Source organism: Gorilla gorilla, chromosome 9 (assembly GCF_029281585.2).
Source record: "Gorilla gorilla gorilla isolate KB3781 chromosome 9, NHGRI_mGorGor1-v2.1_pri, whole genome shotgun sequence".
Lineage (NCBI taxonomy): Eukaryota > Metazoa > Chordata > Mammalia > Primates > Hominidae > Gorilla > Gorilla gorilla.
In genome coordinates this window covers 134,563,374-134,582,607 of record NC_073233.2, presented here as the reverse complement: position 1 = coordinate 134,582,607, position 19,234 = coordinate 134,563,374, and the positions used below count along the sequence as shown (strand labels likewise).

Here is a 19,234-nt window from a genome sequence, read left to right as displayed (position 1 = left end):
GAACTGCTGCCACTTATTTGAAAGTGCTACCAAAATAAGAGATTTATTCCCAAGATCCAGTTAGGCTCCAGGATAACTAAGACTAACCTGACATCTCCTGTCAAAATCAGCCATGAGAAATTACACTGACTCTGCCCCCCTGGATGCCGTCCACTGATATCTGGAAAGAGCATGCGTGGTTCTCAAAAATAGTCCCTGTTTGAGACATGGAGTGGAGTTTGTCATTGGAATTTGTGAGATTTGGGGAAGATGGAGAGGGATTCCCAGTTGGAATAATTATCAAGACTCAATGAAACACACAAACTGTGCACCATCCCACCAATTCCCAAAAGACTTTCTTAGTCTAGCTGAGAAATCCTATAGCAAGGAACCATTTTCTCATTTAGACGTGGATTGCAGTTCTTTTCTGATATGGTTTTGCTGTGTCCCCACCCACATATCATCTTGAATTGTACTCCCATAATTCCTATGTGTTGTGGGAGGGACCCAGTGGGAGATAATTTGAATCATGGGGGTGGTTTCCCGCATACTGTTCTCATGGTAGTGAATGCGTCTCATGAGATCTGATGGTTTTATCAGGGATTTTCACTTTTGCATCTTCCTCATTCTTCTCTTACCACTGCCATGTAAGAAGTGCCTTTTACTTCCTGCCATGATTCTGAGACCTTCCCAGCCATGTGGAACTGTAAGTCCAATTAAACCTCTTTTTCTTCCCAGTCTTGGGTATGTCTTTATCAGCAGCATGAAAACAGACTAATACAGTAAATTGGTACCAGTAGAGTGGCTAAAAAGATACCCAAAGATGTGGAAGTGACTTTGGAACTTGGCAACAGGGAGAGGTTAGAGGGCTCAGAAGAAGACACAAAAATGTGGGAAAGTTTGGAACTTCGTAGAGACTTGTTGAATGGCTTTGACCAGAAGCCTGATAGTGATATGGACAATAAGGTCCAGGCTGAGGTTGTCTCAGATGGAGATAAGGAACTTGTTTGGAACTGGAGCAAAGGAGATTCTTGTTATGTTTTAGCAGAGACTGGCAGCATTTTGCCCCTGCCCTAGAGATTTGTGGAACTTTGAACTTGACATAGATTATCTAGGGTATCTAGTGGAAGAAATTTCTAAGGAGCAAAGCATTCTAGATGTGACTTGGGTGCCGTTAAAGGCATTCCGTTTTATAAGGGAAGCCAAGCATAAAAGTTCAGAAAATATGCAGCCTGACAATGTAATAGAAAAGAAAAGCCCATTTTCTGAGGAAAAATACAAGCTGGCTGCAGAAATTTGCATAAGTAATGAGGAGTCGAATGTTAATCCCCAAGATAATGGAGAAAATTTTCTACGGCATGTCAGAGGTCTTCGTGGCAGCCCTTCCTATCAGAGGCCCATAGGCCTAGGAGAAAATGGTTTCATGGGACAGGCCCAGGGTCCCCACACTGTGTGCAGCCTAGGGACTTGGTGCCCTGCATCCCAGCCGCTCCAGCCATGGCTGAAAGGGGCCAATGTAGAGCTCAGGCCATGGCTTCATGGGGTGCAAGCCCCAAGCCTTGGCAGCTTCCATGTGGTGTTGAGCCTGAGAGTGCACAGAAGTCAAGAATTGGGGTTTGGGAACCTCCACATAGATTTCAGAAAATGTATGGAAACTCCTGGATGCCCAGGCAGAAGTTTGCTGCAGGGGTGGGAACCTCATGGAGAACTTCTGCTAAAGCAGTGCAGAAGGGAAATGTGGGGTCAGAGCCCTCATACAGAGTCCCTACTAGGGCACTGCCTAGTGGAGCTGTGAGAAGAGGGCCATCGCCCTCCAGATCCCAGAATGGTAGATCCACCAACAGCTTGCACCATTCACCTGGAAAAGCCGCAGACACTCAATGCCAGCCTGTGAAAGCAGCTGGGAGGGAGGCTGTACCCTGCAAACCCACAAGGATAGAGCTACCCAAGACCATGGGAACCCACCTCTTGCATCGGCATGACCTGGATATGAGACCTGGAGTCAAAGGAGATCATTTTGCAGCTTTACAATTTGCCCCACTGGATTTCAGACTTGCATGGGCCTTGTAACCCCTTTGTTTTGGTCGATTTCTCCCATTTGGAATGGCTGTATTTACCCAATGCCTATACCCTCATTTTATCTAGGGAGTAACTAGCTTGCTTTTGATTTTACAGGCTCATAGGTAGAAGGGATTTGCCTTGTCTCAGATGAGAGTTTGGACTGTGGACTTTTGGGTTAATGGTGAAATGAGTTAAGAATTTGGGGGACTGAGGGGAAGGCCTGATAGGTTTTGAAATATAAGAACATTAGATTTGGAGGGGCCAGGGGCAGAATGATATGGTTTGGCTGTGTCCCCACCCAAATCCCATCTTGAATTATACTCCAATAATTCCCACGTGTTGTGGGAGGGACCCAATAGGAGATAATTTTAATCATGAGGGTGGTTTCCCCCTTACTGTTCTAGGGGTAGTGAATACATCTCACAAGATCTGATGGTTATATCAGGGCTTTTCACTTTTGCATCTTCCTCATTTTTCTCCTGCCATCTCCATTTAAGAAGTGCCTTTCACCTCCCTCCATGATTCTGAGGCCTCCCCACCCATGTGGAACTGTAAGTCCAATTAAACCTGTTTTTCTTCCCATTCTTGAGTATGTCTTTATCAGCAGTGTGAAAACTGACTAATACATTTTCCAACATGACACACCTGAAATTGTAGGACTCTGGTTTTAGCCACTCATTCAACCAGGCAAAATGAATTTTCTACCCTTTGGGCTACCATATTTATTTCTAGCTTTCTTAAAACATAGCTCATTATTTATTTTTAGATACAGTTCCTATTTGATCATGTGCTTCTTGAAGATTATGACAGCATTATTTATTACATGCACTCATTACATACATATATATGTTCAACAAATATTAAATATCTGTGCACTAGGCATTGATACATCAGTCAATAAAACAAAAAGCTAAGACTTCATGGGGCTGACATTCTAGTGGAGGAGACATGAAATGAACAAATAAAGATGAATCATGTCAGATGGAGATAAGCACTCTACAGCCAGGCAAAACAGGGAGAGGGATATAAAGTACTCCTATAGGGGTGGGGTGCACATTTTAAATAAGATGGTCAGTCCCCAAGAAGGTGGCCACCGAGCAATGTCTTGAAGCAGGGGAGGGACCGAGGACAGGACATCCCAGGCAGAGGGAACTGCATAAGTGCAAAGACCCTGAGGCAGGAGCATGCCTGGTGAGTTTCAGGAACAGCAAAGAGGCCAGGGCAAGTGCACTCATCCATTCTCTCATTACTATAAAGAACTACGTGAGACGGGGTAAAAAGGAAAGAAGTTTAATTGACTCACAGTTCTGTAGGCAGGCACAGCTGGGGAGACCTCAGAAAACTTACAATCATGGTGGAAGGCGAAGGGGAAGTAGGCCCATATTAGATGGCCAGAGCAGGAGGGAGAGAGTGAAGGAGGAGGTGATACACACTTTCAAACAACCAAATCTCGTGAGAACTCACCATCACAAGAACAGCAAGAGGGAAATCCACCCCTATAATCCAATCACCTCCCACCAGGCCCCTCCTCCAACACTGGGGATTACAATGTGACATGACATTTGGGTGGGGACACAAATCCAAACTGTATAAGCAAGCAAAAGGAAGACTGAAGATTAAGTCAAAGTGTAACAACGAGGCCAGGCCCCGGAGGGCACCATGAGTCATGGAGAGGGTGTTGGCTTTCATTCTCAGTGAGATGGGATGCTCTGCACCTTTCTGAACAAAGGAACGGCTCCCTCTGACTTAGGTTTTTAAAAGCACTACTCAGACTGCTCTGCTGAAACTAGACAGCAGAAGACAAGGATGGAAGCTGCGAGACCAATTAGGAGGCTCTGGCCGCCATCCAGGCACAGGGTCCAAGTGACTTGGACCGGGGGTAGCCTTGGAGGGGCAAGAAGACCAGATTCCAAATTTACTTTGAAGGAAGAACCAAAGGGATTTGCTGACAGATTTGATCTTCGCTGTAAACTTTTGGGCTCCCAGCAGAGTACCTTACACTAAAAGGTGCCTGATAAACGTTTGCTGAATGAAAGGAGTAAACGTATGCATAAATGAAGTATTCAAATAACTTGGACCCTGGTGAGAGGGGTGGGGTTGAATTTGATTAGAGGGAAAGGGGTATACCTCATATATCTCAGTCTCCCTCCTGGGGCTGGGTTTCCTTACCTAGCAGAAACTCATTAAATATTTGTTGGATGCGTGAATAGACAAGTTAATTAAAATGGGCGTGCAAGGCTTGGGAGCTTATTCTGACTTCCAACTAGAAACCCCAGCAGACAAGCACTGGGGCTTGGAGATTTTTCTTTCTATAGCTCCTGGCAGAGTAGCAGGGGTGAGCCTGGGCTCCCTAAATATGGTGAAATGCTGTCCATGCTGAGGTCCCCATCAGACTTGCCTAGAAAAGTGCCTAAAATGAAAAGTGCCGAGCCTCCTGTTTGGCAGTGGTTGGAAGATGAGTAATACTTTCTAAATGCTTAAGTGTCATCATCATTACTAAATTGCTGTAGGAATAAAAATTCAGTTTATACCATTGAGGATCATTAAAGTCTCTTCTGAATCTGATGCCAAAATTGAAATAATTGGCTCATCGGTGGTGCAAAATGGGATATGACCACATCGGCTTGTGGGGAAAAACGTTGTCTCAACATGAAGAAAAGAACAGGAGCTTGGGTAGGTAGATTGGTTTTGTTGGCAAAGAATTGCTACATTGCAATTACAATTGACAGCATAGATCATGATTAAAAATACTTGGGGTGGCCGGGCGCAGTGGCTCACTCCTGTAATCCCAGCACTTTGGGAGCCCAAGGTGGGTGAATCACTCATGGTCAGGAGTTCGAGACCAGTCTGACCAACATGGTGAAACCCCGTCTCTACTAAAATTACAAAAGTTAGCTGTGTGTGGTGGTGCATGCCTGTAATCCCAGCTACTCAGGAGGCTGAAGCAGGAGAATCACCTGAACCCAGGAGTTGAAGTTTGCAGTGAGCCGAGGTCATGCCACTGCACTCCAGCCTGAGCAACAGAACCAGACTCTGTCTCAAAAAAAAAAAAAAAAAAATACTTGGGGCACAAATTTAGAGTTGCAGAAAAATAAATGGATTTTGCAATTAGACAAGAGTTTTAAATCAATTGGATTTTCCAAGGCATGGTTAAATTTTGTTTCAAGAGGTCAACTGCAGATCAGAAATACTGATACCCATTGCAGGGAAGGCACAAAACAAGAACAAAATAAATAACGATAATAATAGATTGAGCTACAGTCTAAGAACAAAGATGTGTTTTAAATGAAAATCATTATTCACAGATGCTAGAGCACAAACCCAGACCGATTCAGTGCTGACTCGAAGGTACGAGGGGGACCCACTGGGCGATCATATCGCAAACCTGCAGATGCTAATGCTGACCTGTTTGGGGGGTGGGGTGGGTTAATTAGCTGCTGGCTGTAAAGCATTATTGCCTTGCTGAGTATTATTATTTTAATAAAAGAGGCTCATGAAAACGTCTCTGGTGGTAACTCATGAAGAATCATTTTGAGGACAAGAGTACTCGTACATCATTCAGAGTGCCGCCTATGTATTTGAGTATCAACAAAAAATTTACTGTTTAAACATAAATCTCTGGGAGAAGTTGAAGTTAATTAAAAAGGTTTAACAGCATGTGCATTAGTATTAGCCCTGGCCCTCTTTAGCATGGAAGGAAGGAAAGGAAATAAAACAAGGTGTGTGAGGAAGCAGTAATGTAGGCTTTTAATTAAATGTGGTCCAAAGCATAGGCGAAGACACCACCTTATCTGCCATTCAGTGCAGTGAGGGAGAATGGGAGGCAGGGAAATGTTCCCTGAAGAGCTGTGTGTGTTTTTAATTAACAAAGGCTTTGAGAGTCCTTCTTACCTTTTCTTCTTCAGAAACCTAGAATTTCATCTTGTGCCATGATGCTTCCATTTAGATGTGGAAGGCCTCTGGTGGAACACTGTAGCCCAGTTCAAGTGCATATTCTGATTTATGCCCAGCTATTACTCATGAATTCTTTCATTCATGCCACAAATATTTCTAGAGCTCTCAGTCTGCATAATGCAGGGTACCCTGTAGCCTGAGAGGCTGCGGAGATGGTCTGGTCTCTGCCCTCAAATGGCTCACAGTGGAAGGAGAAAGGCTGGCATACCAGCAGCACCGTGTGGTAAATGCTCTGGGAGAGAAGTATTCAGGATTTGAGGACCACACATGAAGACGCTGGAGGTCCACATAAAAACTGAATACTGCAATTGGCCCATGACCACAACCGCAGGGAACTCAAGTTGAGAATATTTCATTAGCATTTGAATTGTTACGATGTCAGTCTGCATCCCTTCACTTTCTGGTCCCACTCTATCTTCCTCCAGCTTTTTCCTTCATAACACCCAGCCTGCACCCCTCCTGCAGTATATTCAGAATATGCTGTGTTCACTTCACCTCTGCTCATTTATCCACTCTCCCATTGACTGAAATGCTCCTCCCACTTCAACCCCAACCCCTCCCTCAAGGTTCATCCCAAGTCCTCACCTCTTCCAGGGCATAGATTTTAGCTCTCCTGGGCTGCAATGGTGCCTTAGAGGACTTGGCACGTTCGCTGTTTGTCGGGAGGGCTGGTCAAAGGCACCAGGCTCAAGCTATCTGTGACCAGCACCACACATTTTAGCACTTAAAATATTTGCTAGCTTTGTACATCTATAGATTATTATTTGTTCCATAGATATTCTTTGACCCTCCAACTTAAAAACTTTAACTCTTTGAGGCATTTAATAGGAGATGGATAAATTCATCCTGCATATTGTTTTCCCCAGACTGACTTCAATTTCAGCAATTTGCCCCAATATTTCCATCCACTGTACCATCTCTTTATTCTTCTCACCTCATCTGCAGGTTTTCTGGACATGACTCCATCTTCCTCTAGGATTTTAGTACCAGGCTTTCAGCCCCCACCCCCAACCCATGTCTTCACCAGCTTCATCCTTGGTGATTTCAGTCCTCCCAAGCCTCTGACCTCCTCAGGTCCCAGCAGTCTTCCCCCAAATGACCTGCATCTACCCCATTTGCATCTTGAAATGCACGACTCAAAACTACTGAACATTCAGCTCCAATTGTCAAAGTTCTTCTCTGTCCTCACTCATTTTCTCACTCCCTCTTGACCTACTTTTTGGCCTTCCCTTGGTCTTCAGTCTTTTCATCCTTTCCTATTTTCCCACTTTCCTTGGTGGCTCCAGTCCCTGAACCCTATAAGCCTCACGTTTTACCTCTACTATTAGTAACACTCAGCTTTTCGTCCTTCTGCCTACTTGATTTTCCAGTCCCCAGTTCTCATAGCCCACTATTCACTGGATCTACTTCAATCTACCATGCTAGTCCCATAAATCAAGAGTTATTTTAGCCCCTTTTCAATGACATCCTTCCCCACACTTTCAGCCATTACCCCTATGAGGCTGATGCCACTTCCTTGTATCTAGTTCTGGACGATGGCCTGGACTGTAGGCACATAGTTCCAGCTAGACTGAGCATCTGCATATGGTTTCCTACAAGGTCCCTAACTCTCCATCTAGCACATAGCTTACCTTCCTGCAAAAACTCTTGCCTTTTCTCTGTGTTCTCGAGCTAGAGTTGACATCATGATCTTCTCAATTCTCTCTCCCTAAATGCTCAGGGTCAGCTTTGCTCTTCCTCCCCTCATTCTCTTCATCTTTTTGGTCACCAGTTCCTAATAACTCTTTTCTATTTCCTCCATTTCTACTGTCACCAGCTTTGTTAAAATCCTCACGTAATCTCACTGAGATTACTGCTGCCTCCAAACTCCTCTCCCTATCTCCAATTCATCTTCAGTACAATCCTACTCATTGTGTTGCCACATTGATCTTCCTAAACCACAGTTATGCCTTGCTCCAGAATCCCTACTAATGCACTTTTGCCCAAGGATCAAGTCTATATCATCAGTGTAGAGATAAAGATTTGCCATGATATCGCCTCAGCCTACATCTTCAGTCCTATTTCCCACTAGTCACCTTTCCCTGAACCATGACCTCCTCTTTTCCACTTCAATACTCATGTTTTTTCCCTCTGTCTGAAATAGCTTCCATCTGTATGTGTTAAAATCCTCTTCAAGACCATCTCAAATCCCATCCTTCCTGTAAATTTTAGCCCAATCTCTTCAACTATTGATGAGCTCCCCTCTGTGTTTCCCTAACATTTTCTTTATTTGTAATTCATTAGTTTAATAAATATTAATTTATTGAGCATCTGCTATGTACCAAGAACTTTAATATGCATTATCTTCTTTAATTCCCATGTTAACCCTATGAAATAGATACCATTAATATTCTTGTTATAGAAATAGGAAAATTGAAGCTCTGCTTGTTTACATTTTCTGCCCAATATTACAGAATTAGTAAGTGGCGGACTCAGTTTTCCAATCTGATTCCAGTGCTCATGACATCTGCCTAGAGTTGTGTCTCCTTTATTACAATATGTCTTGCATTGGATGGATGGATAGATGGATGGATGGATGGATGGATGGATGGATGGATGGATGGATGGGAGGGAAGAAGGGAGGCCAAAGTGCCTTTTTTTACCCTTTTACTTTGTAGGATCCTTGCACTCTGGAACCGTGCTTGGTTCACCTTTGAATTTCTCACTTCAAGCCTGACACAGAGGAGATGCTTGATAAATGTTTACTTTGTTCAACTGGATGTACAGTTCAGAATTTTGCACATACAAAATCATAACCCTTGAAGGGACATAAAGACATTCTTTCATCCATCCCCCTGCCTCCAGAAGGCTGTTCTTATGTGACTCTGGTTCTAGCCTACCCCTTTTGTGTCATTCCTCCTACAACTGCAATCTGCCGTAACCACTTTCCTTTCCTGTAAGATGCTCTTGACCTTTATGGGGCTTCTTCTTTGCTCCTTGGCCTACTTCTAAGAGGTTCTCTTGGAGATGGTGGTCACCCAAGAAAATCAAACATGTATTTCCTAGAGTAAGAGTTTGCTTGGAAAAGGCAGAGGAAAGGGGATGGGGAATGGAAAGTGCAGGGCAGAGTTAACATTTCTAGTGAGTCTAGCTTGGGCTAGGCCACATTGTAATGTGCTTTCACAGAGAGGCAATTTTCTTCCCCTCCTGTTCCCTGTAGGAGTCCCGGAGTAAATGCAATGTTATCTCCCAGGAAGGCATTGCCTAGTGTGGGCATAACCACAGTGTTTACAGGGAGACTTGGCGCAAACAGAGCCTCTTGCTGGTCTCAGAAATGGGGAAAGTGAGAACTAACCACCAACCCCAGTGAGACCAGTGCAGGAAGGATTTTGAAGTTTGGACTAGAAGGCAGGAAAGCATCTGTCAAAAATCTATTACTTGATGCACTAACAAGATTGCTGGAGGTCCCTCCCCTCCCATGGGTTATAGAGATCCACCCTTTCCAAAGGGGCCTCTGGCTCTCTGTGAACAGCCCAGCAGTGGCTCACTGGGATCTGGGCTCCATCTGCAGCATCTAAGGACATCGGTACATTTCTGAGCATTTCAGAAGGAAGCTCCTCCCCTCTAGACACCTACTTTTCATATAAGGGAGAGAGGATCCTTCCCTAACTGCCACTTGAAGTTGCAGAATTGACACGTTCCTGACCTGAGAAAGAGTGGAAGTTGAGGATGTGCACATGTAAGCAAGGGGACTGTGGTGGGAACCTCAGTGAGTATTACGTGGTTTTAGATGGAATTGGATTTACTCTGAGTTCTCACATATGCTATAAATTCATGTATAATGGTGTATTTACATAGCATAATAAATGCTATGTAAATATGCTGGAGCCTCTGGGTACAAAGAGAGAGGGAGAAAGTCTTGTGTTATGTAATAGGGGTATGGAGTCAGCTGCAAGGGTGCAGTGGGACATGATGCAGCCACTATCCCCATAAGAAGCCAGGAGGCTGGTGTTGTAAATGTCTGTGACCTGTAAATGTATTGGTGAGACATATCCCACTGGCCAGAATGTTATTTGCTCACAGTCTAGGTGGTAATCGCAATTTTCTCCCTTCCTATTGTTGCTAATGTCAAAGGTATCCTTTTACCTCAGGTATTTGTAGCCAGAATCTGTAAAACTCATGACACCCTGCACCCTGATCTGATGAGAGTGGCAAGTAGCTTTGTGACCACCAAGAGGCTCTTCGGAGACAAGGCCTGGAGTACAGACCCTGCTAAACCCAGAACCATGACTGTAACAACCATCTGAGCAACAAGTGATGAGGCTCGGGCCAAGAAAGTAGCAGAGGAAGTGGTGAGAGGTGGTTGGTTTATAATATATTTTGAGACAACAGGCTACATTGACAGATTGGATGTGGGTGTGAAAGGAAGAGAAGAGTCTAGGATCACTCACTTCAAGTTTCCTGGCCTGAGTAACTGGAAGGATAAAATTGCCACTGACAAGTTTATCATCTTCTTCAAAGATGAAGAAGACCGTGAGAGGGGCAGGCCTGTGGGAGAAGACCAGGAGTTCTTTTCGGAGCATGAGAAATTTGAGATGCCTGTTACACGTTGCAAGTGGAGGGGAGGACTAGGCAATTGGATAGATGAGTCCAGAGTTTAGGGGGTGGTCTAGGCGGTGGGTACAAAATTGAGAGACATCAGAGTAGAGTCGGTGTTTAAAGCCATAAGATTGGGAAGAGATCCAAGGACTCCAATATGAAGGTCAAGGAGAGGAGATGCCAGCAATAAGTCAGTGATGTAGGAGGGAAATGACTAGAATGGAGAACCCAGGAATATTCTTTCATGCATGCCTCCCTTCTGAGCGACCCCTCATACAGAGTTAGGCATAGTCTTCAACCCAAGGGTCCCATGGTTCATTCCAGATTCAGAAAGAACCCATGTGAAACAGCAGCAAGTAATATGAGAGGGTGTCTCTTTAAGACCATGCTGTAAGGTTCAGACTAAATGCTATGAGGTGTATTAATCTGTCGGCTGGACCCTCTTCGCCACACATTTCAGGTACAAGCAGCCCAGAAGGAAAAAGCTGACTTAATTCAGAGGCCAAATTCTTCTCTCAGATCTATGCATGTAATGTATGCAGGGAACAGATTGGAATGCTTTTGATGTTGCTAATCTGAACTGACAGTCTGTTTGCTAGTTCCGGATGAGGATGCCTTTTAATTCTGTGTGTGCGCGTGTGCGTGTGTGTGTGCACACACGCGCGTCTGTGTGTGTGTTGTGTTCAGTTAGTCTTGACAACCTCCTTTCCCAAACCAAAGTGGGTCCCCAGGAGCCCCACATACCCACTGCCCATGGCTATTCCTCAGGGTGGGTCAGTTTCCACTCTACAAATGACAGGAGCTCTCGGGGACCACTCACCAGCTGAAGGGTGAGTGAGATAGATAGAAAATCATAGAGCTTCTATGCCTTATTTTTTTAGTACAATGCAGGGTAAAATAAAACAGTACAGGCTTGGGAAGGTGGGAGATTAATTGCCTTCTCTGGGCACGTTCATTTCATATCCATTGTCACAGTACTGATCGTAATGAAGTTATTTAGTATTCATGCAGATGTCACATCAAGTTCCTCCATAGATGTTTTACTGTAATTTAGCATAAGTTAATGGATATCTATATTAAAGTGTTCCCAATTAAGCAAGTGGCCTTTCTATTCTACAAGCCAGATTGGATTGAATGGCCATGAAGTGTAAGCAAACTAAGCCTTCTCAGATCCCAGCCACAGAGGTCAAACCTGAAATGAGTTTAGCTCCTTCTTACGTCTATGTCACAAGAATCCTAGTGGCTCAAAAATAACTTTGTAATTGACTGATCCAGACAGATGAGTTGGAAAGTGGGTGATTGATGGGCCCAATATATTTGAACAAAATCAACACCAGGGAGAATATTAATTGTACAAGTAGGGCCAGCTAGCAGAGCAGACGAAAGAATAGAGTCAGGATTAGCCGATCTCATCTCCAGCTTGCAGAGCCCTGAGACTTTCAGCAACTGTCCTGGGATGCAATTGGTGGTTGGTTAGCATCTGCCTTCTTAACTCTCCTGGATTAGAAGCTGCCACATTGGAAATGGTTTATTGAGCTCAGTAGAGGTTACTTTTAAAGGCTTAAGGGATTGGGTTCCATTAAAAAATATATACAAACAACTTTTAAATGAGGTTTGGTAAAGCAAAGGAACGTTTTTCCTTTTGCTTACCCAGAGGTACTAAAAGAAAAGGACCCAGAAATCCAAACAGAAATACAAATAGCTGCCTAGATCTTCACTGGAGACAGGCCTGATTCAGTCAATATGTAAAGTTTCTTTTTTTAAAATGTTATCAAAAGGTCAGAGCCAGTGGCCTTTGAAGGCAAATCTCATCTGACAGGTGGCCCTCCAGAGCTTAAATTTCCAGATCTATTAGCACTGAAGTGTTTCTCTTAACTGGGCTTTGGGATGATTAGGGGACTGGCCAAGTCATGAAGAAACTGGAAACTTTGGCAATGCAGCCCAGGACTGAGAAACACCAGCGGGATAAATAGAGATTCCTTTCAAATTACTTGTGAATCTTAATTCATTCAATTAAAAAAAAATCATTAAACTGTACTGTCCAGCCCCCGGGGATGCAGTGGTAAGCAAAACAGAGCTTACATCATCTAGAAAAGGAAATAGGAAATTACTCAATATCCAGACATTGTGCCTGCTGTCACTGGGGCCATGGGGAGACGGGGTGATGCCTGGGTCATTAACCGGCTCTTGAAGACTAAAGTCCTTTCACATAGTGGTCCCTCCACAGCAGCAACCTTCTCACCAAGGTTCCTACACTAAATGAATTTCAAGCCCTCAAGCTGGGCTCCCGTTCACTAAAGCTCATCTAAGACTACAACTGCCCACCAAATAACTGCAGTGACGTGAACATATAGGATAAGTGAGGGAAAGATACGGAGGGAGAATTATCCATGGACTATGGGGCTACCCACCCCAGCCCGCCTAAGGCAAAACGGCTGCCTCTTCATCTGAATGCTTCAGCTTTTTGTTAATATTGCTCCACATTTATGCGGTAATGATTTCTATGTCTAATGCAGATTCTGTGAGACTAGGCCGGACTCAGTATAGAACACAGAACAACTCTTGGGTTTAGCTCAGCAAGAGGACTGGTGAAACATCAAGAGTTCCTGGGTGCCCTAAGGAGAGGACTGACTTTAGTTGCAGCCAGAGGACAGACAAGTACGTTTTTCCAACAACAGGAGATGATGGAATGAAGCGGGAACATTGTGGAGATTTAGATTCTTTAAGAACAAGCAAGGTGTTTCTATTCCTAACTCTCTGGCATGTTTTAGGAAAATTCTGTCAAGAGGAAATGGGATTACTTAAATGTTCCAAATCCTCAAATTCTGAGAAGTCAGTGCTAAACCCCAAAGCAAAGCCCATTATTATTCCTCTTCTGAGCTTCCCATTCCCAGCACATTACAATGCTCTACAAAAATTTGAGTAAGTATAGATTTTACAGGTTTCCATTTGTTGAGCCTTAGTTCCACACACATACCAATGAAAGCAAACTCTGCAAAGCTAAATTCTCTCCATTCCTCAATATTTAAGCATTTCCCTCTCAGAGGAGCTGCCCCTGCTGCTCACTGACTCATGCTCCCACTGTGCTCTTGGCATGTTTTCCACTGTACAATGGTCATCGGTTTACTTGCTAGTTTTCTCAGCTATCATGTGTATGTCCTTAAAGCCCAGTGCTAAGCTTGGCACATTGTAGACATTGTGTAAATGTTTCCTAGATGGATAGATGGATAAATGGATGGAGCCACTGATTATTAGTTTTTGCTAAGGAAAACCCTCCTCTGCATTTTTATCTTTCTTTAAGTGACCATCCGCAGAGATATCCAGACTTAGACAGAGAAGGTTCTCTTAGGTTCTCCATTCTCCAAGTAGATTTCATCAGCCCAGACAGCACTAGCCATGTTTTTATCAGGATTTAGATGAGTCATTTTTTTCTTTGAATTGAAATAAACCTGTAGGTTGAATTTGCAAGAGGAGAAACTAGCTAAATGTGCCCACCAGGGTTCTGGACAAATAGGCAGAGGCTTGGGCAGGAGGCTGGAGGCTGGGAGGGAGGAAAGTACCCAGAGGCTGACCCATAGTGCTAAGCAGGAAGCACAACGTCTGCAGTGGGAACATGAGGCCAAGGGCCAGTGGAGGGAAAGATAGTGTCGGTAATAGCATTTGGAACATGCAGAAGAGAGAAGAAGCGAGAAGAGGATGATTACAACATGATTCACTAATGCTGCTACTGCTAATTACTGAATTTTCCCAGTTACTCTGAAATCAGCCCATATGGAAATCAAAACTCAGCATACCAGTGAGGAAGTTCCATTCTCCACCTCCAAAAATAGGTCCAGCTAAAAAACTTACTTTAGTCTAGGTTTTCCAGAGCATGATGAGGCAATGGCAGTAACAGAGTAGGGGAGTAGGGAGGGGCTGAGTCATCCTGCAGAGGAGGCAACTCACCACCCTGATCTCTACCCCTCCCCTAAGCAGGCATTGAGACTAGAGAAGTGAGGTGGAAGGGAGGTAGCCTAGTGTTATTAAGTGCCTACCCTCCTAGGGACTTTCACATCTCCTTTCTATCCCTCAGTCATCTCTTTTTATCCTCCAGTAATGCCATGATGTAGGTGTTACTTTCATTGTATTGATGTGACAATGGCATGCAATGGCATTAAGTGCCTTGCCTAAGGCTATAGAGTAAGTGGTTAAACCGGGATACAAATTCAAGTCCAGATCATCTGGACTCCTAGTTGGCATTATTGCTGCATCCCCTGCTGTTCTGAGGTGGTACAAAGGGCCTAGCTTAGCCCATCAGGTCACAACCATAACCAGCAAAACAAAGGTCTCAGACAGATACCAAAACACAGGAAAGGGTGCTGGCAGCAGAGCAGGCAGTAAGCTGGGTCCAGGAGGGCAGAAGAAAAGACAGGAGGCTAAGGTAAGACTCAGAGAGCAGTGAGATCTGGGGGGCAGGATGAGGGGCAGACACTCAAATGTCTGTAATGTGAGCCCAACACAAAGTCAGAGCTGCCACATATCCAGTGGCTTTATGCCTTTTTTCTATCAGGGTTAATTCCAAGGTCTGGGCATCACAGACTCTCAACAGAACAAGTGCCAGAAGGGAGAAAGAGGAAGGCACTCACTTACAGGGCATCTGTTAAACGGCAGGTGCTGGGTTACAAGTCTCTTAATTTTATCCTCCCAATTCTTTGAAATGGGTATTTCCTCCATAGCAAGCAAACACAACTAGCTCAAGAAGGAAATAACAATAATAGTCCACATTTATTGAATGCTTAGTACATGCCATGCCCTGGGTATGCCATAAGTATCCATTATTTTATAATGCTAAGGATAGTGCTATTACCCTCCCCATTTTTACAAATGAAGGAACTAAAATTCAAAATTCTATATGACTTCCCCAAGGTCCTAAAAATAGTAAGTGGCAGAGTTGTGAGGTAGCCCCATGTCTGTCACTCTAAGGGGGCTGGTCTTCAGAGCAGACTTTGACTCAGGGGCATTCAAGTCTTACAGGAATCACGTCGCTTCCTCCACTGATCCTTCCCACTACCTGTAGGCCTGCTGGCCCTGCCCATGACCCAAAAATAACCAAGTTGTTCCCTAGAATGGTTTGTTATTTTCATATTGGGAATGAGAAACAAAGAGGATGTCTTGAGGGAGAAGGACAGGGTGTCTCCTTCATGGGACACACTCTGCCTTTTACCTGGTATTTTTATACCGATCGCCTCTTCAGATTACCACAATTCTTCAGATAGGTAGAACAGGTATTCCCAGCCACATTTTACAGATGAGGAAGCTGAGGCCTCAAGAGCTTTGACGATGTGAGCAGATATCCAGCTGGGGTCAAAACCACATTTTAGTCTAGGTTTGTCTGACTTGTGGCCCAAGATCTCTGGTTACTCTGGGCTGGCAGGGGGGCTCGTTGCTGGGGGTGTACAATGGGAACGCAGCATCCAGCCTTCTCCTCCCTCCCTATCTCCTCCTCCAGGCCATCAGCCACTGTTCAGCCTTCTGTCCAACTCTCCCATGGCTCAGAAGCCCAGAGGTGCTGAGGGCCTTGGAGCCAGCCAACCAGCCCAGCCCTTTTAATGAGGAAGCTTCTCTGCTTCCTCCAATCCATAACATAACCCTGAGGTCTAACCTCTGTATATATCACTCACCTATGTGGGACCAGGGAGGAAAAACATGGAGACCGTGATTTGCTCTGGACTGGGAGGGGCTACCTTCTGCCTTGGAGGGAAGCACCTGGCACCCCCCCATGAGTGGATTTAGAAGGGAAGTCTCTCTGCAGTAAGCAATGCCCACACTTGCTGTGCCTGCCTAGAGGTGGAGCTGTCCAGCCCCGCCTCACTGCAGACCCTTTTGTTGGGTTCAAGGTTCAATCCTGCTCATTGAGCAAAAGGTCAATCCTTAAAAGAAAAAGTGTTCTTTGTGCTCATTCTCAGACTATATTACTCCTGATCGAGGAGAAGTTTAGGGGCAAGAAGAGCCCAGAAGCTGGAACTGTCCGCACTTGCTGAGTGGAGCAACTGTAGACCAGAGCTGGGAGAAGTGCTGTGATGCTTTCTTCCCTGGGTGCATATACCCTCCCCCCATACTTCCCTAGTGCAATCAGTCCCCTTGAAGACAGGAGAGGCAGCGAGGCTTAGTGGAAAGAGCACCAGCAAGGGCCGCCGAGAGGGCGCAGACCTGTAGCCTAGGACTGAGGATGGATATTTGCAGGAATTTGATTCTTTACGGAGCAGGGAGCAAGTATTCTAGGCGAGGGGGCAATGGAGCGCAAGGGCTTGGTGAGAGAGGACTGCATTCCACCCAATGCACTCTTTGCCAGGTGCACACAGCAGGTACAAGGGACCTGGTTCCCTTTAAGTCTTTTTTGAGAAAAAAGGCAAACCTTAAACCCTGAGGACCCAAGAGTCAAGCTTCATTTCCCCTGCAAAGCTCCCCTCCAAGCCTCTCCAGCCCAAGTGGCGCCTCCACTCAACTCTACAGAGACTTGTTCCGAGTCCATTAGCTGCTACACCTTGATCAGGTCCAGAAGGGTCCCAGGCACCACCAGAGAGGGTAGATGTTAGCCTGGGGGGGCTGAAAACTATGGTATTGTGATGAGCACAGGCTCCTGGCTCTCACTGGCCAGCGGTATGATACAGGGAACAATGGCACCTTCCACATTCAATTATTGTGAAGACTGCATGAATGCATGGAAAGTGCATGTCATAGGGTCTGGCACAAAGTAGATGCTCAGCTGTTAGCTCTTGCTGCTCTCACTGTTCAGGGAAAGTAGAGTAGGGTCTGATTCCACCTTACTCAGAGCCTTCAGTACCGGTGAACAGAGCAATACAGACAACACACCCAGTCTGCATGTAAATTGGCCTTCGACACTGGATCACCCCAGAAAAAGAGAACGTGTTCCCTTCCATCTGGAGCTTTGGAGGAAGCTAAGCCAGATTACCACACCTGACCCCCAGAGCAGGAGGGAAGGATGCCCCAGTGCACTCAGGTCTCATTCATGTGGAGTACGCTGTACTTTCTGAAGAGGTGGAAGAAGGTAAGAAATACTGTATGAAGAGGGACATTGCAGTGGGAACATGACTAAACCATGTGAACAAAATCTCTATTATTTGTGCTCTTCCTGTTCTTTTCATGTCTACACTGTAGATACGTTGCCAGTACCTGTGGTTCTGCCTAAATAAACATACTTGCTGGTACAAAAACATACACTGATGGATGATGGAAAAGGAAGACAAGACAGTGTTTTTCTTAGACCCTTTTCATTGCTGTAAAGGAATACTGGAGGCTGGGTAATTTGTAAAGAAAAGAGATCTAATTGGCTCATGGTTATGTAGGGTGTGCAAGAAGCATTGTGCCAGCATTTTCTTTTGGTGAGGGCTTCAGGAATCTTCCGCTCATGACAGAAGGGGAAATGGAGCTGGGATGTGCAGATCACAGAGCAAGAGAGGAAGCAAGGCGAGGGGGAGGTGCCAGGCTCTTTTCAACAACCAATTCTTGTGGGAACTAAGAATGAGAACTCACTCACTCCCAGGAGCATGAGAATGACACCAAGCCATTCATGACAGATCCACCCCCACAACCAAAACGCCTCCCACCAGCCCCCACCTCTCACACTAGGAATCAATTTTTTTCTTTGTTTGTTTCTCTTTATTTCTTCTAAAAACAAGATACGTGTGCAGATGTGCAGGTTTGTTCCATAGGGATACGTGTACCATGGTGGTTTGCTGCACTTATTGACCCATCCTCTACGTTCCCTCCCCTCACCCCCACCCCACAACAGGCCCCGGTGTGTGTTGGGAAATCAGATTTTAACGTGAGACTTGGGACTTGGCATGGCCAAACATACCATACCCAAATCATGGCAGTGCTTAGACTGGATTTTAATAGAGAATGATTTTTTAAGTTTATTTATTTTTTTTAGACAGGGTCTCACTCTATTGCCCAGGCTGAAGTGCAGTGGTGATAGAGCAACCTCTGCCTCCCAGGTTCAAGTGATTCTCCTGCCTCAGCCTCCCGAGTAGCTGGGACTACAGGCGTGCACCACCACACCAGGCTAATTTTTGTATTTTTAGTAAAGAAGGGGTTTCACCATATTGGCCAGGCTGGTCTCAAAATCCTGACCTCAAGTGATCTGCCCACCTCGGCCTGCCAAAGTGCTGGGATTACAGGCATGAGCTACCGCGCCTGGTCTTTTTTTTTTTTTTTTTTTTTTTTTTTAAGTTTAGACTCCAAGTGCCTGGGCATTGGGAGATAAAAATTTATGAGGAGACATTAGTATACTTGTCACAGCAGTGGCTAATATGCAGTGGAGGAGGCTTGTGGGGAGAAAGAGAGAGAGAGAGAAAAGAAGAAAAAGAAAGGAAAGGAAAGGAAAGGAAAGGAAAGGAAAGGAAAGGAAAGGAAAGGAAAGGAAAGGAAAGGAAGGAAAGGAAGGAGGGAAGGAAGGGAGGAAGGAAGGAAGGAAGGAAGGGAAGAAGGAAGGAAGGAAGGAAGGAAGGAAGGAAGGAAGGAAGGAAGGAAGGAAGGGTAGGGGCTATCCAAGGTGCAGACAACAGCCCTTATAGCCCTCTGTAGCCTCAGTGCCTAGACCACCTGGGGGTAGAAACGAGGGGTTCCACTGAGTAGCAGGCTTGTCCAGAACTGGACAGCT

At 45.1% G+C, this 19,234-nt stretch overlaps 1 protein-coding gene across 6 annotated transcripts in view; it reads left to right on the top strand.

The window, feature by feature from the left end:
* The window catches only part of KIRREL3 (kirre like nephrin family adhesion molecule 3), a 585,001-nt gene that overhangs the window by 354,983 nt on the left and 210,784 nt on the right, over positions 1–19,234 (top strand). The window contains exon 1 of one of the 6 annotated variants that reach the window (XM_055356358.2): positions 564–685. The exons of the other annotated variants lie outside the window; for them this stretch is intronic. The gene's annotated coding sequence lies outside the window, so the exon portion shown is untranslated. Of the gene's footprint in view, positions 1–563; positions 686–19,234 lie in introns of those variants that run through there. 6 annotated transcript variants of the gene reach the window in all.